This window comes from Lepidochelys olivacea, assembly GCF_965140295.1.
Source record: "Lepidochelys olivacea isolate rLepOli2 genome assembly, chromosome: 11".
Classification (NCBI taxonomy): domain Eukaryota; kingdom Metazoa; phylum Chordata; order Testudines; family Cheloniidae; genus Lepidochelys; species Lepidochelys olivacea.
Window position 1 is genome coordinate 50,995,697 of NC_140421.1, and position 27,258 is coordinate 51,022,954.

Below are 27,258 nucleotides of genomic sequence, written 5' to 3' on the forward strand. Positions count from 1 at the left end.
CAGTTCCGCCATTTTTGTCAATATCAAATCTAGAACAGCCTCTCCCCTAGTAGCTTTCTGGAAAAAAAATGTCTCCAATACAGTCCAAGAACTTGTTGAATAATCTGTGCCGTGCTGTGTTATTTTCCTAACAGATGTATGAGTAGTTGAAGTCCCCCATCACCACCAAGTCCTGTGCTTTGGATGATTTTGTTAGTTATTTTAAAAAGCCTCATCCACCTCTTTTTCCTGGTTAGGTGGTCTGGAGTAGACCCCTACCGTGACATCACCCTTGTTTTTTATCCCTTTTATCCTTACCCTGAGACTTTCAACAAGTCTGTCCCCTATTTCCATCTCAACCTCAGTCCAAGTGTATACATTTTTAATATATAAGGCAACACCTCCTCCCTTTTTGCCCTGCCTGTCCTTCCTGAGCAAAATGTACCCTTTGATACCAATATTCCAGTCATGCATATTATCTCACCAAGATTCTATGATATCAATTATGTCATAGTTGTGTTTATTTATTAGCATTTTGAGTTCTGCCTGCTTGTTCCCCATAGTTCTCGCATTAGTATACAGTTATCTAAGATGCGGATTTGATTCCTGACCCCCAGTTCTGTCTGGTCTCGTCTTTATCCCTGTTATAACAGCCCATGCTCCCCCCAAATTCCCACCCTTCTCCCTGGTCTCCATGTTTTTGACTTACCTGTGGACTTTGATCACCTGCCCCCTTCAAACCTAGTTTAAAGCCCTCCTCACTAGGTTAGCCAGCCTACTAACATGAATCCTGCCACCCTATTACAATATCCTACAATGAAAGTGAAGTTTACTTAATTATTAAAGGCCACAAATAAACATTGAAGTTGTCAAGTTTCTTTTCCCACTTTGAACTCTAGGGTACAGATGTGGGGACCTGCATGAAAGACCACCTAAGATTATTCTTACCAGCTTAGGTTAAAACTTCCCCAAGGCACAGATTTCTTTCTTGCCTTGGGAACCAGCTTAGGTTAAAAACCTGATACACTGCCACCATCAAGCGATTTAAACAAAGAACGGGGAAAGAGACCACTTGGAGACATCTTCCCCAAAAATATCCCCCCAAGCCCTACACCCCCTTTCCTGGGGAAGGCTTGATAATAATATCCTCACCAATTGGTACAGGTGAACACAGACCCAAACCCTTGGATCTTAAGAACAATGAAAAATCAATCAGATTCATAAAAGAAGAATTTTATTTAAAGAAAAGGTAAAAGAATCTCCTCTGTAAAATCAGGATGGTAAATCATTTACAGGGTAATCAGATTCAAAACATAGAGAATCCCTCTAGGCAAAACCATAAGTTACAAAAAGACACAAAACCAGGAATACACATTCCTCCAGCACAGCGAATTTACAAGCCAAAAAACAAAGCAAACGTAACGCATTTTCAGCTAGATTACTTACTAACTCTACAGGAGTTGGAGAGCTTGCATCCTTGATCTGTTTCCGGCAAAGGTATCACACAGACAGACAGACAAAAGCCTTTTTCCCCCGCTCCAGATTTGAAAGAATCTTTTCCCCTCATTTGCTATTTTGGATCAGGTGCCAGCAAGGTTACCTTAGCTTCTTAACCCTTTACAGGTGAAAGGCCAAGAGGGCTTTTATAGATAGCACTGTATAGAGAAAGGTGGTTACCCTTCCCTTTATATTTATGACAGGAGTCAAAGGGTATATTAAGGTTTTGGGCCAGATTAGCAAACACCTACTCATGTGATTCCAATTAACTATTCAAAGCTACTTGTGTCCTTTCGTGATTTCAGGATTGGGCCCTCAGAAAGTAGAGCCCCACTTCCATGTATTTGCTATACATACCGCTTTACAGAAAAGAGAAATGCTCACAAAATTAGTGCTTATGCTGTAGTACATATGGAGAAATATTTGTAAAGGTATTAGTATGCACCGCTGTGTAGATTCTTCTCATACAAGGGCCGAAGAGGGAGGTCAGCAAGACACGACTCATACTTTTTTTCCACTGACAATCACAGTCGCAGAAGTTACAGCCACACATCTGCTATTTTTTCTGGCAGTCAGAATTCCAGAAGTGCACATTCTTTTGCAGTATGAGCTGCCTATCAGCCAGAACAGGGACACAGGCCCATACAATTTTAAAGATTTAAATACAAATATTTTCCTTCTTACTTGCTCAGGTGTTTTGAGTCTCTTGTGGTGAAATAAATCTGCTGGTTCTTCAGTCTTCCAAGGACCACCTCAGCAAAACGAGATATAGGGTTTCTAAAAGAAAAACAAACAGAAAAAATAAAACAAAAATACGAAATCAAGAAAATAAACAAATTAACCAACACACACACACACACCCCGGCCTTTTAATACATCATGATTAGTTGGGTTTTTTTGTTTTTGTTTTTTAAAGGCACAGATATTTTATCCCAAATTAGCTGAGCTGGGTTTGAAAGAGATGCTGGGGGAATGGAAAAATTTAAACAAAAGTATATTTTGCAGGGATAGAGTAGCCTGTTAATAGTTCTAGGGGAGGCAGGCAATGCTGTGTGTGGACTCTGGCTACATTAAAGTTATTTTAGACAAGGTGGTCTCACCCGATTCCCTTAGAGACCCTTGGTGCTACAATACATTTTGACAAGTCACCTTTAAGGCAAACAAGCATGATTTGTTTTCATGAACTCTATTCTTACACTCCTGTATCCTAAGCTGTAATTATTCAGTGATAGTCTGTCACTATTATTCTGTTTCAGACACATCCAATTAAAAATAGTGGCTTGGTTCATAGTTCTCTTGTGGGTTTTATTCCCCTCAAATAAAGTTCTTAATTTAGCTTCTGTTGAGCCTAGAACACATCACATTATCTGAACAAGGCAAATTCATGATTCAGAACATAATCATATCCAAGCAGGCTGTTCGAACTAATCTGATTAGTTCTGACAAGCATAACACGAATCAGTGTATGTCTGGTTAGTATTGTGCTCCTGTTTTTGTGTTCTTCCTGTTTAAACTAATAACTACATTGCTAAAACATTTGGAAAATGCTTCTTTGGCCTAAATCCACACTTGAACTGTACATATTCATCACTTCACTTTTCTTTAAACATTTCCCTGTCCTTTTCCGACTTCCTTCATCTTATATGCTTTAGTGACACTTAGTAACTTTACTCCCTTTGCAGGAACTGTGGCTGGCTCTGTCTGATGTAGTATAGTTATTACAATACAAATATCTTGCTTAGCGAAATATATCCTCTAAAATGGAAGGTAATAGGAGAATGGAACCTAGGGAATTTCCAGTGTCTTTGCCTCTGCAGCCCTGGGCCTGTGGAATATCCTCTTTTCCAGTGTCTGTAACACTCAGAAGATGTACTTTGTTTAAAAAGATAGATATGGATCAGATCTCATTTATCTGTACCACTTCAGGCACTTTAACTGAAACATATTGAATAGATGTGTATTATGGCTACAATATTACAACATATGGGTCATTTTTCTCCCTACAAAACATATGGGCAAAAGTTGACTTGTAAAACTTAACTTATTCCAAAGCCAGTTTATGAAACCTATGTTCGAGTAACATTAGGGTATGGGCTACAGCTTTATAATTACTGATTAATTGTACTAATAGTCTCAGTGATATACAGATAGAGAGGATGCACAATCTTAGCCACACAGGGCTCAAACTCAAACACATATAGACCCTGATAAATTCCAAACTCAAAATGATGCAGTTTTTCCTTTTTAAAAATAAAATGTCCTTGTTTAACTGACCATTACTGAAAGCTTAATGGAAGGATTGTGTTTTAAGAAAGGGATTTAAACGAAGAGGGAGTGATTATATTACAAACAAGATGGGCATAAGGGACAGAATGGGAGAAGGCATGTAGATGAGATTGGTAGAAGGATTCAAAGGGATAAATTAGGCTTGGGTGCAGCAAGCTGAAAAAATAATGGGACATGCTTAAAACTAAGCATATGCTTAAGTGCGTTACTGGACTGGGTCCTTGAAGAACAAAACAGATTTTGGATTAACTTCACCCTTGCAATTTTCTGTGCCAGATTTTAGCGTCAAATATTTAAGGTTTTATCTGTAAGGCCCTATGCCTTTACGCACAGTAACTAATATTTGTTTTCACACAGTGTTCAGACAAATTTTAAGGACAGAACATTTATCTAATTGAACTCCAGGGTATACAGTCCTGATCCTCAGAAAAACACCCTGGGATATATAAAGCCACTAAGCAAGAAAGCCTGTCTTGAAATATTTTTTAGATTTCTTTCCAAAGAGTTATAACCAATAGGACAGTACAAAAAAAAGTTACTGTAAAGGTACAATATGGTTAAGTCAGTAGGAGCCCAATGTTATTTTCAAACAAAGCTATTTTTTATAGATTGGCCCTTTTAAGATGCTGTTCTTGAGCACCATAGTCAATAAAGCTCTGTTCTTTAATTATTAAACACCCTCAAAAATCTCTCAGGCAACTAAGGAAAAGTACCATACTGAATATTTCTCTGTGGATCCCTGCAGAAGAGATAGTTGTTATGCTGTGCAATAGCTCTGACTTTTGCAGTCTGTGTTAATTGCACATTTTTTAAACCAAACAGAATGTTTCATCTCTTGGTCAATATTAGATTTCACTCCTGCAAACAGCTGGAAGAATGGCAGGAGTTTGGGCTTTGAAATACTTATTGTTGAATTATCTTTAGGTCCTTCTTTTAAAAGTTAAACACATTAGAAGTTCAAAAATGAGTTTGAGTGTTGGCAAGAATATACTCTGCACCTTACTATATTTTACAAACTACGATCCATTTTAATGTCTGATATCATACATATCAATGTCAATTTCCACTTCAGTATGCTAAGAAGGTAAGATGTGGGCTTACATTTTTAACAAAAGCCAGTAACAAATAACAATCTCAACAGCCTATATCACTCAGAAAATCATCTAACCATATTCCAGATTTTACATTCTTAGAGAGCCTTTGCTGCCAATGTTTGGTACATAGCCTTAAGTCTTGTGTCATTGTGCCTTAGTGTGTCGCAGCTGAAGATGCCAGATTCAGGACAAACTGCTGAGAAATATGGCAGACTTACCCCACACTAGTAGTTATTCGATCATTAGATATACCAAGCCAATGACAAAACTAAACTTCTGTGTCACCACACTGGTTAACAAGAAGTTAAAAATGCAGTCTTCTTAGGTATTCCAGCACTTATTTCACCACCTAGACACTAGACTTTATGGTGAGTAGTTATTGAAAACCAATTTAATCAAATAAAGGGGCTTCTGATCTCAGAAGATTAGCCACATAGCCAGGTCATTATATAACTCACATCTTACCCAATAATCACATGGCTTTACTAACTAAAATCTAAAGGTTTATTTAAAAGAGAAGAAGAGAGTTAAAATGGTTAATAGATCATGTACATACAATAATGGCAATGTTCTTATACCAGAATTATAGCAGTGATGTTATAGACTGCTGGCTTGTAAAATCTCTGGTAACTTCCTAAAGATTGGAATGGACTCCAATGGTCCTCTGTCCATAGTTCAAATATGCTCCTTTTATTGTTAATCCACAGTCCGGGGAATCCGAGCAAAAAAGAGGCAACATGGAGATGTTTCAAGGGTCTTTTATACCCTCTACCATGTACTTGGAATTTTACTGTCCCAAAACAGAGCTTACAGCACAGTTTGTGGAAAACAAGATGGAGTCCAGGGTCACATGAGCAAGTCACATGCCCTTACATGGCTTGCTAATGCATAGGGGCAGCCATTATGCATATTTTGGGTGGGCCATCCACAGGAAGGCTCACCAGGTGCGACAGGCTTCTTCTTTGGCCCATGGTTAGAATGAACTGTCCTAATGGGCCATCAAACTTGAAGAGTCATTCATAATGTGTGGCCAGAGCATATGTAAATTATCTTGTGGGTGTTACTCCATGAACCATACCATGTAACCATAGATTACATAGCCAATATTCAAAACTTCAGATACAGTGATGATACATGGATTTAAACAAGATAACCATATTTAGCAAATATTAACTTTTCTGTTGATACCTTACATGATATATTTTGTATAAGTTTGTCACAATTGTCTAACAGTGGTAATATTAATTATATAATGGTCATATTTCAATCATACAGCATCACACCTTAGTTTTGCAGGAAAACCATTGGTGACACCGTAAGGAGAGATTTCATGGGGTGGGCAATTAACACAATTTGTGGGGGAAGAGTCAACATGGCTTTTGTAAAGGGAAATCATGCCTTACCAATCTATTAGAATTCTTTGAGTGGCAGTCAACAAACATGTGGACAAGGGGGATCCAGTGGATATAATGTACTTGAACTTTCAGAAAGCCTTTTACAAGGTCTCTCACCAAAGACTCTTAAACAAAGTAAGCAGTCATGGGATAAGAGGGAAGGTCCTCTCATGGATCTGTAACTGGTTGAAAGATAGGAAACAAAAACTAGGAATAAATGGTCAGTTTTCAGAAAGGAGAAAGATAAACAGTGTGTCCTGCAAGGATCTGTACTGGGAGCAGTATGGGCATAAATGATCTGGAAAAAAAGGGTAAAACAGTAAGGTGGCAAAATTTTCAGATGATACAAAATTTCTCAAAATAGTTAGATCGAAAGCTGACTGCAAAGAGTTACAAAGGAATCTCACAAAACTGGGTGACTGCATTTATCAGCATTGAATTTCATCTGCCATTTTGTTGCTCAAAGCAAGGCACATTAGAAACAATAATCCTAACTATACATACAAAACGACAGGATCTAAATTAGCTGTTACCACTCCAGCAAGAGATCTTGGAGCCATTGTGAATAGTTCTCTGAAAACATCTGCTCAATATGCAGCAGCAGCCAAAAAAGCTAACAGAATGTTAGGAACCATTAGACAAGGGATAGATAAGAAGACAGAAAATATCATAATGCCACTATATAAATCCATGATACGCCCACAACTTGAATACTGCGTTCAGTTCTGGTCACCCCGTTTCAAAAAAGATATATTAGAATTGTAAATGGTACATAGAAGGGCAACAAAAATGATTAGGGGTATGGAACAACTTCCATACGAGGAGAGATTAAAAAGAATGGGACTTTTCATACTGGAAAAGGGATGAGTAAGAGGGGATACTATAGAGATCTATAAAGTCATGAATGGTGTGGAGAAAGTGAATAAGAAAGTGTTATTAACTCCTTTGCATAGCAGAAGAACCTGGGGGGTCACCCAATGAAATTAATACACAGCAGGTTTAAAACAAACAAAAGGAAGTTCACACAACGTACAGTCAACTTGTGGAACTCATTGCCATGGGATATTGTAACAGGGTTCAGAAAAGAATTAGATAAGTTCATTGAGGGCAGGTATATCAATGGCTATTAGCCAAGATGGTCAGTGATGCAACCCCATGCTCTGGATGTCCTTAGCCTCTGACTGCCAGAAGCTGGGAGTGGATGACAGGGGATCATTCAATGACTTCCTGTTCCGTTCATTCCCTCTGAAGCACCTGACATTGGTCACTGTTGGAAGACAGGATACTGGGCTAGATGGACCATTGTTTTTACCATCTATGGCTGTTCTTATATTCATATTTGCTTAGGACTAGATTGTGACATGAATTGCTTATCCACATAAGGGATTAAGAGAAAGTAAAATTCCCTCTAATGCTCCTACGTGGATTACAGAGACCATGGACTCGTAATGCAGAAGTAAGCAGAGCTATTCACTTACCAGTAGACTATTGGGGCATGTAAATAAAGACAACAGAGACTAGGAAAATAAGAGAAATGTTTAAAATTGCATTCGCTGTTCAAGCGAAAATTAGAGTGAGCTAAGACAGAGCAACATTCAAGCATTATTCCTTCCTCCTATGTTGTTCTCTCTCATCAAGCCCTTCCTGAAAGTAGTGTTCTCTACGTTCCTGTACTATAGTAGTGCTGCCTGTTGGGATGCTCTTTATTTTAGCAAATGGTGCCGGACATTTCTGAAAATCAGTGGGGGGAGAATCCCCCTCCCACACACACACACCCTTTAAATCAATTATTTGATTCTGTAGTCCTCAGTCGGGCAAAATCCACATGGATTTCAATGTGATTTGCGCCTAAGGCAGTGATTCTCTTCCTTTTCTGTACTGTCACTTTTGCAACAAGAAAAAAAGCTGCAGGACCTATCTAAGCAACAAAGCAAGGGAGGGTGGTTGCAATCCACCGAAAAAACTCTTCACAATCACCACGTTGACAATTCATGATGGAATGGTCTGATCCAACACCCACAGAAGTCAACTTAAAGACTCCTATTAATTTCAGCGAGCTTTGGATCAGAGCTAAAGATAGGACTGCACTATTGCAACCCAGATCTCAAGAGCCTGAACTATACATGTCCTGCTGAAAAGGCTGTTGTCACATTGCTCTCACCTCGGTGAGATCAACCTTCAGGCAGACTAGGAATCAATTTCATTGTGCTGAGACCTTTCCCCAACAGCAGGACTTGTCTGCTCCAAAAGCTGGTGGAATTAATATTGTATCTGTGAGGAAGATGATTTTTTAAAAAAAGGTCAGGGAAATTGGAACTTGACAGCTGTCTCAAGAAATTTTTACCAAAGCTATTGTGAGAACAGCCATCATTTCCTTGTTAATGACTTCTATTTTTAGATCACAAATGGCTTTGTAAGTAACTAGTGCACACATCTTCTGTGAACAGGATCTAGCTAACCAGATTAACACAGTTATAAGGTAAAGTGAAAGAGGAGGGAAGTAGCTAGTTTTCATAGCTCATTGATGGGATGTTTGTCCATATGGTTCAGAAAGATATGAAGAGATTTGTTTTGTTTTAAAGCTTTTCAAATCAAGCAGGCAGGTTCCCTAACATTGAGATTTTAATAGCTTTGTACTGTAAAATCAGGAGATTTTGGAGCCTGCTTATTGTGATTTTGTTGATAATTAACAATGGGTGGACCTTAAAGGGTTAGTATAACCAAATGAATACTCTATGGGGCATGATACTAAGGCAGGAAAACTCCCATTGACTGTAGTGGAATATTGTCCTTTCTAGGAACTATGGGAGATGGCTCAAAACCATTGGAATTCATTAGAATTTTAAGGCACATTCAAAACACACGACAGCCTCTGTCGGTTAGAATCCTTGAAGTAAGTTGTTGTAAGGGGTTTCGTAGGCTCCTTTTCTTCCTACCTGTGGTGCCAGATGATTTTGTTTACCCATTTATGAAAAGTGTACCAACACCATTCCATTCAATACCTGCATTAGGCCCAGTCCTTCAAGATAATGAGTACTCTCAACACCCACCAAAATCAGTGGAAGGTGAGAGGGCCTAACCCCTCAGTGTATCAGACCCAGCACTTTCCAGGAAGGCTTTCTGTTTGTTTGTTTGTTTGTTTGTTTAATATAAGTAACACTTCACTTTTCATTAAGTATAAAGGCATTTTTAATGGCAAGGCTTTTGTTTTAAACTTTGTTTCGTGCCATTTTAAAAAAACATGGTAGTGAATTTCATTTCTAAGATACTGACCTGTTGTGTGTGTGAGTGTAAAGGGTGGGATTAAACTATTGTCTGGCTAGAGTTTTGACATATGGTGAGAAGTTTTTGCCATCAAACATTAGCTGAATGACGAAGATTGTCATTTCCATTTTTAAACTCTGCTTAAAGACAGTGACTGGGAGGTGGGGAACATTACCATTGGTTTATGGCTTTTCCTAAGATTATCAGGCCAAATTATCCCCACTCATGCTAAATTCTTTTTCCACCATAGTGCTGGGTTTGCCCCCCTGTGGAAAAGGCTGCAGGGCGTACTCCCAACCCTGGTGGATTTCCAGGGATTTCCATGGAAGGACAGTGACTCACACTGGCTCTGACACCCACTACCACCCTCATCTCCCTGGCAATGTGACTTCATTGAAACCCTACTACAAGACTCCCCCAGTGGCAGTGGCCCCTGCATGGATGCTCTCTCTGAAGTTTTTTTCTGAGGATTAGAAGGAAGTACAATGTGTATCTCTGCCCCCTATCACAGCAGGGGCGTTGGACACAGAGAAGCATCCGTTATATCCATGCACATTATTAACACCACTTTTCCTCCTGGAATGGATGCACTGTACATTGTAACTTGCTTCTCCCATTGTTGCAGTAGATTTCTGCAGTTTTGTGCCCTCTGAGAATATTTTGCTACAAACAGAGGAAGCTGCTCAACCTCAGTTACATGTAACAGAATGAGGGCAGATGAAAAGTAACCTCGTAGTTTCTGATGGCATATGAAAAACTGGAACACTTCCAGGAGAGCCTGACCCCACTCTCCCAATGAATTCTATGACAAAACTACTTTTGACTTTACTGGAAGTATAACAGGCCTCAAGTTTGATTGTAAATAACCCAGTTTCATCTGATTCTAGAAATGTCATGGGATATTTTTTAGCAATGTCTGTTCTAAGTGTTGTCATGCTGCTTGACACTATATTTAATTTTCTCTATGTGCAAGATTCAGATTCACCTCCAGAATTTTCAAAACAAAGGGCCATAGTGTGCTGTTAGTTTTAAAGCACAACTCCTTGAAATCAGTGGGGAGTTCTGCTTAAAATCTGATGGTGTGGTATAGCTTAAGGGCAGAAATATATCATTTAAGATTTGTAACTTTCTCTAAATCCAAAGAACTATAAAACACACCGATTCCTGTGAATAAAAGAAACGTAAAATACTGAGGCTCACCTGTCTGTGTTTTATTTTATTAATCTCCATAATTTATTTATATAATATAAATAAATATGGAGATTAATAAAATAAATAAAATATATAAAATTAAAAAATAGAGCTTATGAGAAAAAAATCTTCTAGGAAGATGAACACACATCCTGCATCAGTGATAGTTTATTGAGAAGACAAATGATGTGTTATCTGCTCCATAGAAAAAGACACCCAAAAAGGCACTCTAAAAATGAACAAACGTTTTAACCGATGATGTTATATAGCTTACAGATTCATACAATACTTGTCAGAACAATGTTACACAGAAATCTACATCCAACATTCATAAATATTTTCCGTACATGACCAGAGGGATTAGGAACTGCACTGAAACAGAGAAAACAGACTTGTTATTTACAAAAAAAAAAAAAAAAGAGTCTAACTTGTTCACCAAAACATGTGAGTTTTATTAAAATCATTTGAAATGGAGCCAGCTTATGTTATGGTTTCATTAACCCCGATCTCAAATTTCAGACGCATATAAGGTTTTGTTTTAGGGTTTTTTTTCCTAGCAATGGTAACACTTAAACAGCTCTGAATTAGGGTTTGGTTCAGATAAACATTCAGAAATACAGATGCTTATTCAAACTTCTTGAGTCTGCCAAACTGGGCTAGAAATCTCCCAAGAAAAAACAAACCTAGTGACACTTTTGGTGCACTTCCAGGCCCAGCTGGGATTGGGGAGGACATGCAACAGGGCGGAAGAGGGGGAAGTGAAGGAGGTAAAAACATTTAGCTGAGTATTTCAAAACCTCAGAAAGAAGTTGAGTTTAGTTTTACAAATGGAGGAATTTTCGCATTTGTACTAAGAGGGGGATGACAAGTGAGTGCCTTGTTGTAGGTGGAGAAGTGGGGATAAAGAAACTGGTACCCACATATATTTGAAAGTATAGAAATTCAGAGTTAAAACAGTCAAAACTACCTTAACTCTTCTCCCCACGCTTAGGAAGATGGGAGTCTGATATTGCTTTTTCTTTGGAAATGTGTACGACTGACCATTGAATTTATATTTGATTTTTTAAAAATCTGTCTCTCATTCTTGATGTGATGGTTTGCTATCACCATTCTGACTCTGTTCAAGCAAATTCTCTGATCTCACAGACAGCTTTGTGCATAAGCTGAACCAATCATAACGATGTGCGAACACTGTGATTGGTCACATTGTTGCATATAATTTTCCTGCACTTGGGGCAGGAATGGCATGAGGGAAGGGTTCTGTTCACAGCATACACACAGAGAATTTTGATGGAAACATAAAAGACTCCCACTGGAGATTGTACCATACTACTACTTTATTTCTTAGTATTCAAAATAACACACATGAACCCCAAAACAGAGAGAGACAAAGCAGGCTGCTCCCTAAAACAGAGAGTCAGAACTCATCCACCCCCCCACACACACACACACTTTACTCTTTACACTTTACTCTGCTGGCTTTCTGCATATTGACTCTGGATTGTGTGCTTTCTTACAGAACCCCTACCCTGCAAGCAGAACAGTAAACTCCTTAGGTTTTAAAGTGATGGCTTGTAGTTTTTACAGTTTTCAATACAACACAGGAAACAAAAGGCCAGGCCCAGCTGTAATTCAGAGCAGACTCAAGGCTACTCTAATATATACTCTGCTTCCTATGATTCCCTATGGGGTCTGGTAAGTAGAGAATAGCCCTGTCCTCTCCATCTACCTAGTACTTATGTCAGACACGTCCTTTATGCTGGGGCTGGAAGCAGAGCTTGTACATTCCTTATATTGACTCTATGCCAAATGGGGAGACATTTCTACCCCATTTACTGTAACTGAGAAGTGGATACATTTTCTCTGTGTTTAATAAGGCTGAGATTGTTGGCTGAATATGGAATCACAGGGCTCAATTTGGTTAGTCAATCACTGTCTTGGGGCACGGGAGGTGGAGAGTCAAAGAAAAATCAGAAACTTGGGCCTGTGGGAGAAATGATCCTGAAGGAAGTTGGGGAAGCTCCCAATTTTATAGGCTTGGTGGAAACCATGCATAATTTCAGTGTTTCAGATGAGTTTTCCAGATTTCACAACTCCCACTGAATCTCAGTGGGGTGAAAGCGCTTTAGATCCAAAATGGAAAAAAAGATCTGTACAAATCTGTAGCTGCCAGTCTTAACACAGCTCCAGTCTGAATCCACTTAGGGAAGATTCTCATTATTTCATGTAGGAAACAAGTTTCACTTCATAATTGTTTCCAAATGCATTAAGCAGACTGTACTTTTGTCAAATGGCAGAGATTCATTCTACAAAAACCACCAAGAGAACTCAAGCAGATCAGCAGCACAGAATATATTTTAATTTGCTGCAGCTGAGAATAAAGGCTTGCTAGTGGTAGGAGTAAGCTGGTTTTCTTCTGAGTGATGGGGAAAACGTGCGTTTTTTATTTATTCGTTCACTTTTTGTTAGTACAATGGGGTATGCTTGTCGCGAAGTTTGAGAAAAAATAAGATTTACTGATCTTTTATGCGTCGTCAGCACAAGACAAACATATTACAGTTAGGACAAAAGGCTGGTTTAAATTTCTCACTTTTCCATCTTTTTTGTGAGCCTTGAAAGTAGCCACTTTTTAAAAAATTTGGTTGTTGTTTCTCAATACAAGTTCTGACCCTGCAATTGAATACGAACAGATGGGCACCTGCAGAGTCTCAATGATTTCTATAGGCAAGAGGGACTGCCCATGTGCTTCCAGACAGTTTGTTATAGCTTTTATTGGAGAGAAAGCCGTAGTTCAGGTTACATTCTAACTTCCATTCTAAGCGCCTCTTTTGAATCTTTCACCGCTTTCTCAGAAATTGTCCTTTGGAGCAAAGGTTTCCATGCTTGGTCTCTCAGTCCAAAGGCAATTCTTTTGTTTTGAAGTTTAAGCCAAATCCCTTAAGTTCTGTGTAGGTCAAAAGCTTGTCTTTTTCACCAACAGAAGTTGGTCCAATAAACGATGTTACCTCACCTACCTTGTCTCTAAGCATTTGTCATTAGTGAATGGGGAAAAGATTACCCTGTCCATTAAAGAGGATGGCTCAGACATTTTTGCTTACCAATTACTCAAAATAATAATAGTGAATAATGCAGTCACCCCATCCCCCTGATGATACAGGCTTTATACCATATCGTCACATAGGATGAAATCCTGATCCCATTGTAGTCAATAAGAATTTTGCTATTGACGTCAGTGGGGTCAGGATTTTTCACTCAGAGTCTTTATATACCTTCTGATCAAAACCACATATTGCCCATTATCTGGTTAAACTTCATTTATTTTGAATATACAGTCTGATTATAAAAGACACTGTTAATTGATAAGTACTCAGTAACGTGATAGGTCCAGCCCTGCGGTCACTGGAGTGAGTGGCAAATCTCCCATTGACTTCAATGGTTTCAAGACTGGGTCTAATTTCATTTAAAAGGTAAAGTTCAATTGGGAAATAAAATGCACGATGTAATTCTTTTTATCATTCAAGTGGCTCTGGAAAATACTGATTTTTATGCTTTTACAGGACATACACACACAAAATAATCTATCAGCCAGCTGTACTAACCATAAATTTCTAATCAAGTGAAAAAATGAACCTTTGAAATGAATATTCTGCCACTCTACACTGGATATATTCATTTGACAAAGGTTTTCTTTGATAAGTAATCCATAAAAATCAATCCTTCATGTGGACTATATTATGAATAAGACAGTGAGTTTGATGCTTCTTCTCATGTCAGCTGAGCTGTTATTATGTTACTATTTATTTTTTGTACTGTGGTAGCACCTAGTTGCTCCAGTCTCATTTTGCAAGGCACTGTTCTAACACACAAAAAAGATAATCTCTGCCCTGAAGCACTTACAGCGAGTGGAGATACATAACTGTAGAATTTAAACACTCATATGTATGTGTTTACATTGCAACTCTATCCTATCCTGGCCATACTATCATTAGTGGTTGGGGGCCATCCAGTTGCAATCCTACCAAAGGAAATGCACAAGCTGTCTGAGAGGCCACCAGAGGTCGAGCCAGCAATGGACACGGCTGCACTATAATACATCTTTATCAATTTGATAATCAAAATGTATATGCTAGTCAAAAGTTATGGAACTGTCAATGACAAATATCACACACCAACCCCAAATAAACTCTTAATGGCCTAGATCCATAGCTCTATTTGGCGTGACTGGAGGAAGGAAATGCAAATCTGGAGGGAGGCCTACACCAGCTCTACATTGCCTTGGAATCCCTCCTACCCATTTAGGGAAGTTTTATAGCACCAAAAAAGGGGACAGAGAACTGGAGGGAGTTTGGGCCAATGATTCTACAGTACAAGGTAGTTCCTCATGGAGCTGAAAGCCAATGGTCACAGAATCCTCCCCCCTCATCATTATTTGTTAAAACTGTCTGCACGGTGAGCTCTCATTTTTTGTAGAGAGTTATTATAAAGTTGTGACACTGTGACAGGCACCTCTCTCTTCAGACTGTTTACTTTTTTGCAGTGTTACAAAACCAATTGAATATTTATGAAATACATAGAAAGGAAAAAGAAGAAAGAATACTGTACATACTTTGGCCCTGATTCAGCAAAGTACTTAAGCACTTTTCTACCTCTAAACTAGTGAGTAGGCCCACTGATGCTTAAACTTATGCAACATGCTAAATTGAGGCTAAATTACTGTAACTGAATGCAAGTTACATGAGCATGCAACATATGGTGAAACTTGTCTTCAAGTAACCATCCAAAGGATGCAGAAAAAAATTGGCTGCCCAGTAAAAGTGATCTTAAAAGGCCTGATCTTGCACCATTTAATCAATGAGAGCTTTGCCATTACTTCAACGGGTGCAGGATCAAGCCCTAACCGAAGACCTAAAAAAGTTGTACTAGAAACCTTGGTGTAACAGCCAGGAAAGGATTAAAGGTTGCCTAGGTATGACTTCCTTCAGGACATTGAGAGCGGAAAAGCAGGAAAGGCCTCTTGGGACTGCCACCCACGTTAGCCAGGGGAATGGTTTTGTTTTGTGTTCCTTCATGGGGTTTTGAATAATAAATTGTGCCCCAAGACAAGGGCCTGGAACAACCTGAGGCATGGCACCGGTTCTTTCCTGATGAAGCAGCCCACCAGCTTCAAATGGGACACTCTGAAGTGGCTACTTAAATAAGAGAACACCCTAATGCAAAGGATTCTTTTGTGCAAGCCTTGGTCTCTGGCATCAGTTTTTCATGAACAAAATTGTGTACAGCGATCCATACATTAAGAAATATAGGTATATTCTTATCCTTAGAAGTGCATACTCACCAATTTCTCGGCCAAAAGACAGAATAAATGCATTAAAACTGAAAAGAGTCTTTCCAGCAGAATGATCATATTAATTGTATTGTGAATATTCTTATTAGTCTCATCTTCTTATTATTCGCTTTGTTTACAAACTTTTTAATTAAAAAAAGGTTTATCTTTTAATTCTTTGAGAATGATCTAACGTTTTTTCCCAGAATGCATAAGGACAATGAAGTTTACTTTGAAATTCTAATTTATTACTTGAATTACGTTCTTCTTCTTAATAGTTCCTACTTACTTCTAGGTCTCATTTTGCACTCTTCCTTTTTTAGCATTTCATGCTATAGCACCATTTATATTTTGCTGCAGCTTGGGTTATTCCACCCGAGATGAGGAAACAACAGGTGGGGCTCTCAACCTTTTTCTTTCTGAGCTCCCCCACCTTACCTCCCCCCGACAGGCTATAAAAACTCCATGGCCCACCTGTGCCACATCATCTGGTTTTCTGCATATAAAAGCCAGGGCTGGCATTAAGCAATTGCCCAGGGCCCAAACCACAGGGGGCAATGAGAAGTTAAGTTTCTCAGGCTTCTGCTTCAACCCCAGGTGGCAGGGCTCAGGGCTTCAGCCCCATGCAGTGGGGCTTCACCCAGCGAGTCTAAAGCTGGTCCTGTTTGGTGGCCTCCCTGAAACCTGTTCGCAACCCCCCAGGGATCCCTAGACACCTGGTTGAGAACCACTGCCTCAGAGAATATTTCTCTTATCCATTTACTAATTGAAAAGTCTGAGATCATCGTCTTTCCAACAGGCTTGATCTCCAATTTCTGCTCCTGCTTCAAACAAGACTGATGTATTTCATTACATAGCACTGTGGCTAGACAATTTGCTTGGCAGAATAAATCAGTTGGCAGTTCTTTAATTTTACTTGTAAACACATTACAGAAGGAAGCAGGATTAGTTTCATTAGGGTTCATTAGTTTAATCATTTAGGATTTGTCTCAATATAACAACGGATTTTTCTAAAATGAAATAAAAATTATGAAATATTATAGGCTTGAAATACATTACATTTTGACTACTTTTCTTGTGTCCTAATGAATGTTTATGGGGTATATAGTCTGTTTTATAAGAAGGCATTGTCTACGTTATATTCATTTAAAAAGAGGACTTGATTCATATGCAACAGGGGTTTTCTCAAAGATGAATTTTCATTCTGTACTTAAGAGTGACAAAGTGAAAATCTTTTTGTCCAGAGGCAAACAAGTGACAATGTTGGCTAGCATCATGTAGAAATCATACATTACCTGCCAGCACTTAGCTCAACTTTCATGGCAGCCACTAAAGACAAAGACAATAGGAAGAAGCCATATTGGACATAGTGGGCCAAATTCAGAGGTGAATCTAAGAGACTAAGGTAATCTAAGTGTGAATAAATTGAACAACTGTCATGTCAAGCTTGACATAATAGAAGTATTACAAATGTTAGGCCTCTAACTTCCGTATTCTGCAAAATGCAAGCCTTGCAAAAATAAAGCTTATGCTTGTGACTTGTGGTCAGGAAACGAGGTGACCAGATAGCGATTTATGCTGACTCCTATGTACTTATCAATCCAAAATTACCCACATTCAAAATCTAATTGGCTACAAAAAATAGATAGACCTAAAAATTAATTATGCATCAATTATACAATGAGGGCAACCACATAAACAATGTGGCCCACCCTGATTGGTTGGTCTGTTCTAAAACACGGCCGTGAGACCAGAGAAAAAGGCAAAGGCACAAGTGTGTGTGTGTGTGTCATTGGTTGTACCTGACCCACACCCCCTGAACCGAAGGGATGTGCACTTCTCAGCTGTCTGTACCTGGCCAGTGCGGAAAATGGCAGACTGAAGGGTAACATATTTTTTGGATGAATGCAGGGAAAGTCTATGGAGTAAAAAAGTCTGGTCACTCGAGACGAATTGATCATAGTCGTATCGATACCATAGTATACAATCAATAGTAGAATAATTATCCTTAATAAAAATATTATTTACTGGAGTGAAGGTCCATATTTTAAATGGATAGCCAGCACTAAAATGAAAAAATCAAATTGCTTTGCAAGGGAATCTTGTTTGCACTTCACAGCTGCTGGAGAAATAGCCCTCAGACTAGTATGGTATGCTATGAATGTGTCAGCTAGGTTAATAGATGCAGAAAAAGAGAGGACGCCAATATAGATATTGAAGAGCAGAGCTGTTATCCAAGCTGGGGAGGAGGGAAGTTATCTTGGTAGTGACATTTTCAATGAACTGTAAGGCAAAGAGTAGATGTCATCCATGAATCAGAGGTTGTAGTAGTCAAGACAGATGTTCGGCAAGGAAACGGGTAGGGTGTAAACATAACTCCATCCAAGGCAGCAGAAATTTCTAAGTGAACAAGGAAAGAAGAGAGACCTTTAGATTTGTCTGGTAAAATGTCATTAGCATCTTTGGTTTCAGAGGAGCAAGAAAGAGAAATGCCAGATTGAAGGAGATCCAAGGGGCAGGGGAGGAGGATTTTATGGTCATGGAAATAGATCACATACTGGAAAAGTTTAGAGACAAAAGGAAGGAGGAAAATTGCCTGAGAAAGAGAGAGTATCAAAAGAAGGGGCTTTTTAGAAGAGTTATTGGGACAACCATTTTAGGAGATCACACCTCATACTCCAGAAGGGGAAGGACAACATTATACAGGCACTTCGAATAAAGGGATAGATTTCATACAGTTGCATGGAAAACTACAACACTGGAAGGAGAATCCCAGAAGACAATTTGAAGGTTATTATAACCAGGATTTATTCTTTGCTAATCAGATTGTTTTACTATGAGCTGATTAGGTTTAGTTTGCCTACAGCACTATTTCGGCATGGAACTCGGTGCTGTATAAGGTCTTGGTGATAGTGGGGGCTTTTACTACTGCTCTACTGAAGTACTTCTTTTAGGTAAAAGATAATGAGACACTATATTGATGAGAGGAGATAGGTCAATAGCAATGAGATTGTGTAGCTTCAGTTTGAAATAGACATGTTTCAACCTTTGAGAATGGTGCAGTTTACACTGACTTAAGCAGCACTTTCCTCTCTGACAGGAACTGGCCCTCTGAGACTATCTTATAAAGTAGGGTCAGTGGAGATAGGTTGCTGAGATTCTTTTCCTCCCCAACCACTCTTCCTGTATGGCAAAATCTTTGCTGGAGCTATAAATGTTCATATTTCAAATTTACTCTAACTGCCATCATGTGAATAAAAACTCACTTTAAACATGAGGTTCAGTGTCTTTGTGATTGAAGTATTTTTCAAGAATGTTAGATCTTGGAAAACAAAGTTGAAATCAAAGATTCAGACTGCGGATGATCCTCTATGCAGGATTTTTCCATTCCAGGAAGACAAAGATCGTGGAAGTGGAGGCTCACTGAAGTTTGAGACCAGCTTTATGAATGAAGGGAGTGAATGCATAGGCCTTTGTGACAAAATGCATCAACCATAACTATTTGGCCAAGGTAACAGGTGCTTCCAAGGGATGGAAGTAAATAAATTTAGCCTTAGAAGTGGTTTACATTAACGTCCTTATGTCTGCTCATATCATGAGTATCCTGGAAACTAAAACATGAAGAGTGCAAATGAAATCGTTTTTGGATAACTAAAGCATACATTCCTTAGCTACTACCTATGCTCTGGCCATATAAAAAGACATCACCTTTGACATACAGTATAATCAGTACAAGGTTAAATTTATGTAATATAGTAGTTATTTAGCATAGCTCAATACTTAAGAAAAAATACATGTCCTACATCTGACTACAACTTGTATACAGTACCCTTGGGTTCCTCTAGAGTAGACTCAATAAGTGACACAGTCATAGTGCTTATGGAAAAGCTCAGATCTATAATCAGGTGGCCTAATGTGTGCTTAGGGGATATATAACACCATAGTAAGTATACAGGAATTCATAAATAATATTTATAAATATCTACATCTGAAACATTAAAAAATGAAGTTTTCTGAAGAAGACAGCCATAATTATAGGGCATAATTATAGGGTGGCCAAACCGGGGCTCTTTTACAGTTAAAGTGTGGCTCGTGGAGCCTATCATGCCCCCACATTCTCCACTTCCAGATAGGTGGGAGGGGAGTTTGTGGCTTCTGCCCTGCGGTGGGATGGTGGGGCTAGGGACTTGTGCCCAGCGGAAAGGGTGGTCTCAGGACTTCATCCCTGCAGGAGGAGTTTGCTGGGGCTCAGGGCTTCAGCCCTGTGGGGCACACCTGCTGGGGCTGGGTGCTTCAGCAGGAGCGGGGCTAAAGCCCTGAGGCCCGGCAGATGCCTCCTGTGGGGCTGAAGCCCCAAGACCCCCTCCCTGTAGGGCAGAAGACCCTAGGTACACGACCCTTCTGCAGGGCTGAAGCCCCAATCCCCAGCAGGTGCGCCCAGCTCTCAACCTTCTGAAGATTATCGTATTTGGCTCAGAGGGTCAGTAAGTTTGGCCACCCCTGTTATAGAGGAACTCTAGTGTCTCCAGAGCCTCAGTCCTAACTAGATTTCTGTTACAAGCTCAAATTTTACTCTAATTTCAGCAGAACTAAAGCATTCTTAGGGGATCAGCTTGTAGGACTGGAGGTCTCATGGCTACCAAACATATCTTCAAAGAAAATGAACATTTGTTTTGATTCCCTAATTAGTCCTTTCCTGAGGTCCAATGTATTAGATTTTTAAGATCAATAAGTTCTTGGTTTTCTCAGACTTTTTCCTCTAACATGCTTTTAAATCGCTCAATTTTCCTTTGGTTACCCAAATGCTACAAATCTTTCTGACATGTACTGATAAGAGCAGCACTGATTTAGAAGAAGAAGAGATCTCCCTACAGTGACATTAGTACTGAAGCAGGTTCAGAGTATAGCAGATGTTGTGCTTTCAAACCAATGAAACTTTAAGGATAAAGTTTCTTCTCTATCTCTTTCCCAAAAGCAAACTCCTGCCTTAGTCCACAAATACGCCACTTCAAATAGAAGAAAACCTAGAAAAGGCCAATGCAATGTCATGGTTTATTCTTATGCTGGGATGCTTTGAAGAAGAAACTTAACTCAATTATAAGGAAATATGAACACAGTAAGAACCATTTTACAAGTAGAAATAAGAAACACAAAATATGCAACTATTTTATGCACCTAGAGACCCCATCTGAGATCAGGACCCCATTGTGCTAGGCACTGCACAAATATAGTAAGACAGTCCCTTCCAACAATTATTGGAAACTGGTCCAATTGTATATATTAAGATTTATGTGCAATATTTTTTGTTTTTAAGATGGTTTCCTGGTCTTCTCTCTAGCTGTGAGTGAAACATCTTCCACTCCTAATTTTAATTGTTCCTAAACAGCATCAAGGTAACATCACCTTTAAATCTTTCAGCTAAATTCTGCCTTCAGTTACCCCTTGTACAACCTCACTCACTTCACAAAAGGTGTAAGAGGTAGAATTTGACCTTTTGCAAGCAACTGCTGGCATCAGGAGAGCTAAATCATCTCAGTGAGAACCAGCATTCTAGTAGCCATGGCAGGGAAAGGTTAAACGCAGGTTAGATTTAGGAAAGATGGAAGGGAGAAAATATAAGGCAGGGAAAGGACAAAAGGTCAGAGGGCAGAAAGACAGAACAGTATTGAAAAGAGAGTTAAGGAACAGAAAGAGTATTCTCTATATCACCTGCAAGCCTATGCGAAAGTCAGTCTATGCCACCCTAAATAATGAATCAGTGGAAAGTTCTCAATTTCTGAGCAAGGGCTAGCCTCACTGAAGTACTTTCTGCAATGCCTCTTCACACCTCCAAGAACCACGGCATGAGGCCATTTCTTCCAACAATTCCAAGGCTCCTGGATTTGTTCTTACATGCAGGTAACAGCAGACAACTGGAAAAAGAAAACAAAAAGGTTGCAGAGCCCAAGGGCAGCTCTGTACAGGATTATAGGACCTGCTTCTCTAGGGAGGAGACCTGTCCTGTCATTTCATAATCTCACTGGTGTCTCTTTCAATATAATGCCAGCATAAAAAGCTTAAAAATAAAGATCCCATGGAAATGTCTTGCAGGAATACAAAGATGATAGAATATGAATGAACAGATAATTAGATACGGTATATTATATAAGAAACTAAATGCAAAGCAAAAGAATCACAAAAGGAATTTATCCAGGAAATCTTCTAAACTTTTGACTTAAAAAAAACAAAGAACATACAGTTCTATCTACAAATGTCTAAAGAATCCCAAAATGTACTTGTTCTGTCAGAACTTTCTAAGCCAAAGTTATGAACCCTGCAAACATGTAAACCGCTTTTTGGCATTTGTCCTAAGTTTAAGGAAACCAAAGTCTGATAATTTTGTAAAAACATTACTAAGCATTACTCAGCTTCACAGCCTTGTTTTGAGATATTCCAACTGATTCACTGTGTGTTAAGGTAAGCAATCCAGATTGGAAATCAAGCTGTCAAGGTTCCTTCCCCACCCTGAACTCTAGGGTACAGATGTGGGGACCTGCATGAAAACACCCTAAGCTTATTTTTAAGCTTATTTTTAAGCTTAGGTTAAAATTTCCCCAAGGTACAAACTATTTTACTTTTTGCCCTTGGACTTTATTGCTGCCACCACCAAGCGTCTAACAAATATATAACAGGGAAAGAGCCCGCTTGGAAACGTCTTTCCCCTCAAAATCCTCCCCAAGCCCTACACCCCCTTTCCTGGGGAAGGCTTGATAAAAATCCTCATCAATTTGCATAGGTGAACACAGACCCAAACCCTTGGATCTGAAGAACAATGAAAAAGTAATCAGGTTCTTAAAAGAAGAATTTTAATTGAAGAAAAAAGTAAAAGAATCACCTCTATAAAATCAGGATGGTAACTACCGTACAGGGTAATCAGATTCAAAACATAGAGAATCCCTCTAGGCAAAACCTCAAATTACAAAAAGACACAAAAACAGGAATATACATTCCATTCAGCACAGCTTATTTTATCAGCCATTTAAACAAAACAGAATCTAATGCATATCTAGCTAGATTACTTACTAAATTCTAAGACTCTGTTCCTTTTCTGTTCCCGGCAAAAGCATCACACAGACAGAGAGAACTCTTCCCCCCCCTCCCCCAGCTTTGAAAGTATCTTGTCTCCTCATTGGTCATTTTGGTCAAGTGCCAGCGAGGTTATCCTAGCTTCTTAACCCTTTACAGGTGAAAGGGTTTTTCTTCTGACCAGGAGGGATTTTAAAGGTGTTTACCCTTCCCTTTATATTTATGACACAAGTGTTTTTATTACAGCAGTTGCTGACCTTTCAAAAGACTCTGGCTGCTCAACTAAGATTTGCAGAAGTGAGAAAGAGACCCAAAGAAGGAAGCCACAAGGCAGCTAAATGAACCTTGTAAAAATCCTACTTCAGAGGAATTCTTTTGTGAATAGAGTCTTTGGGGGCAGTTTGGTGGTAAGGACTTATATTGAAACAAACACAAACATGTACCAAGATCTTTCCAATAAGAGTCTAAGTCCTTACAACTGTCTTAGACAGAAAGGGTTGTATTCTCCTCTCGCTTATTGCAGCTGTTCACATTGCTTACTCCATTGACTTCAGCGAATCCGCATTTGCACCCATGTGAGAGGAGAACAAAGCCCAAAGACTATGTGCTAATTATGCATTCTACAGTACAGTAGGAGCCTTCCTTTTTTTTTTTTATTGCAGCAGCAAATATATTTCCATGGCCTGTGACCCAGTTTTCAAAGATCTGTTTCTGTCTCAAGGAAATCTTTGAAAGTAAGAGTGCGGTAGGAAACCAATCTGCTTCTATAGCAGGCCATATATTGGTCTGTTCTTTGTCTGGTATTAAAGATGTTACACAAAAAACAAATCTTTATTCCTTTCTAGTTTATCAGCTACTGGTGGTATCCTAGCCATCTTTAAAAAATATTGGAAGTGAATTTTATGCTGGGATAGCATACAAGATTGACAATCTTACAACTGCCAAACAGAGGCCAGTCAAAAGCCATGTTTAACCAGCTATCCCTCTGCATATTTGTGCGTATGCATGTTCATTGACGCCATTGCAGCCTGTTCATTGCAACCAAGACTCAAACTGGGATCCTTTGTCAGATCAGACAAGAGAAGGCTTCCCCTTCTCTGGGCCAGTATTACTATTGATCTTGTCTCAGTGGGAGTCCTTTAGGGATTAGGGGGGAAGGATATATGTCGTAGACCTTCACTGGAGTCTCAGCCAAGGTTTGAATGAACACAGAACCATCTATTTTTCACTGAAGTTCAGTCTCCATGCCCATTAAGTCCTCGCCTATTTGCCAAAATTACCAATAAGGGTACCATGTGGGATAGTTTTTGTAGGCTGTGTGGTGCCCACCAAGAGCTGAAGCAAGGCTTCTGCCAACATACTACAGATATACTGCCTTTTAGGAAAAAAGAAACAAAAAACTTTAGATGGTAAGATTTTCAGTTGTTACCAGCCTTGTCTAGGTTTCAAACAATGACCTACAGAGGAAAGAGATCATGGACTTTACTTCTGCACTGAGTCATCCAGCTTCATAACCATTTCCACTGAAAAGTTAGGAACAGAGAACCATGACTCCATGTGGCAAACAACAATAAAATGACCTGTATACTAAAGACTGATTGAAAAGTGTGGGAGGGGAAAATGCAGAAAATTTAGAAGCCAAATGTTATATCACTTGACTGTATTAAAGGATGTTATGAAGTTTTCAAATGCTGTTTAAAAAACTTTGTGTTTTCCAGAAGATATATACAGTATTTGATAACATAATGTAAGCTCTCTTAAACTGCACTTGGAATGAAACTGAGGGATGATGTACCTGTAATACTTAAGACAAGTTTTTTAAGGCTTAATCAAATTATATCTCCTTAATTTAGAGATGTAACCTTATGATTGTACATGGGAGGCTTACATGAATAATGCCCATTAATGATAACGGAGTTAGAAGTATGCAGGATCACTACGGATCCTGAATTACTTTACTGGATGCTCTTAGATTGTCTGAATAGCAGTCAGATGAAGAGCAGAAATAATGCTGATACGAAATCATTGAAACCACTTAAGAGATTTATCTCTGTGTAGTAGATAGACATAATGGCAGTTTAAAAAAAAAATCTGAAGTCAACTTGAGTGAAAGAAATAAATGGACTATGTTCAACAGCATGATATATTTAGAGTTGCTTGTTTTACCTCAGTTTTGACTTTTCTCTTTTTCCTCAATCTTTCATTTAAGAAAGAATAGATATTTGTTCTGCCAACAAAAATAAAAAGCTTGGAAGAAAACGCAAACCAGATAGGGAGCAGTAGGAGTAATGAATAATCTACCAGTCATCCAAAATTCAGATTACATCCAGCTAAACTTTACATTTGTTTTGTAAATTTAAAAGGATATAATCATTTTAGATGGCTAATGCTGCAGAGGTGACTGATCTACACTATATTTCTCAAGTGAAAAGAGGTTTGGGGATTGAAGCAATTGTTTTCTTACTTGAAAAGAAATTACGTTATTGATGTCCTTCATGGAGCTTTAAGGTTATCCTGACAAACTAAAATAGGGAACACGATTATTTTGTACTTGATTCATTTTTGAATTTCAGTTCATTGCCTTATGGTTGAAAGCAGCTAATCCAGAGTCGTTTTCTGGAAAGGGCTATTGCCTTCTTTATAAAGGCATGCTTTTTGTTTGCTAAAGAATGAAGTTGCCTTGATTTAAAGTTTAGCACGGTAAAATGATCACAATATATGGCTGGCTGAAAAATATTCTGTAGAAATATTCAGAGGAAAAAACTGTGTTTTCACTTAGAAAGAGGTTGTTGTGGAAAAAATTACCTTTTCAACTAAAAAAAGAATCTACAACTTTTTGTTTTTCAATTAAAAAAAAAGATCAATTTTTCCTCAGAGGAAATTCATAAAAACTAACATTTTTCTTTTGTCAACATTTACCACAAGGAAAAAATCCATTTTCTAACAAGCTTTAATAGTATACATTAGTAAATATTTAAAACTCACTTCCTAAGCAGCAGTACTTTTCATTGACAATTACAGGTGAACCTACCTTCGTCTTTCTATCTCCAGGTCCTCATTTTCTTTTCTTGCATTGCTTTCTCTCCCAGCTCATGTTTCTTTGTTTTCTCTTTCTAACCCATTTCTTGTTCCTTCTGTGGAGGTGATTAAGATGTGGCTTTTTAGTGTGTACCTCTCAGATTTTTCAGATCATTAAGTTAGGCCTTCCTGTTATGCGAGTCAAATCAAAAAGGTACGTGGCTTTCAAACAGCATTAAATGAATTACATGGTAACAGCTATCATGAAAAGTTACAAACATTTTCTGGGGAAGCTCCTGAAGAAGGGACATATTACGTTGGCCTGCCTGCTTCAAAATCTCATGGTTCTCTACTGTTGATGAGCGAAAAATATCCAATACCTCACAATAATTCCTCTTTCAAATTTTACCCCATTTTACCCCTTGGATAAATGTAATGATTTCACTGACCTGAAAGAGGGAAGACTGCTTAACAATGAATCCTGACTCACACTGTTATGTTACAGAACTGTTACATAAGCTTTCGTGAGCTACAGCTCACTTCATCAGATGCATCTGATGAAGTGAGCTGTAGCTCACGAAAGCTTATGCTCTAATAAATTGGTTAGTCTCTAAGGTGCCACAAGTACTCCTTTTCTTTTTGCGAATACAGACTAACATGGCTGTTACTCTGAAATCTAGATACTCTGAAGCATTCTGGCTGTGATCCCAGGGAAGACAACACCTTCAGGGATTTGTAGTGCTTTAGTATGAGGGAAAAACATAAACCAAAATTTTAAAATGGTCATATTTGGTTGGGCGCTCAAGAAGACGCTCCCGCTCAAAGAAGGCCCAACCACATAACCCCACCGAACACTAAGGAGCCCCAGTCCTGGGGCACTTGAAGCATTAGGTGAGTTGATCTGCCAGATACTTTGAGTGAAATCCTGGCCCCAATGAAAATCAAAGGGAGTTATGCCACTGACTTCAATGGAACAAGGATTTCACTCTTATTCTATCATGACATACACTGTTGGGCAACCAGACTTCACATCATTATCAATGCACTGAAAAGTATGAGATGGTGCAGATCTTGTGCTAATCATTCTATATGTCTAACAGACCAGTAAAAATACTTTAAAATCCTGCCCACAGATTATGCTTATGCT

General features: G+C 38.8%; 1 long non-coding RNA gene across 1 annotated transcript in view; it reads right to left on the reverse strand.

Moving 5' to 3' along the window:
- The window catches only part of LOC311528138, an 81,808-nt gene extending 55,578 nt beyond the window's left edge, over positions 1-26,230 (reverse strand). Inside the window, exons 1-2 of the long non-coding RNA XR_014713522.1 lie at positions 26,125-26,230; positions 2,161-2,253 (exon numbers count right to left, since the gene is read on the reverse strand). This is a non-coding gene — a long non-coding RNA (uncharacterized lncRNA). The remainder of the gene's footprint in view (positions 1-2,160; positions 2,254-26,124) is intronic.
- Positions 26,231-27,258: the final 1,028 nt, after the last annotated feature.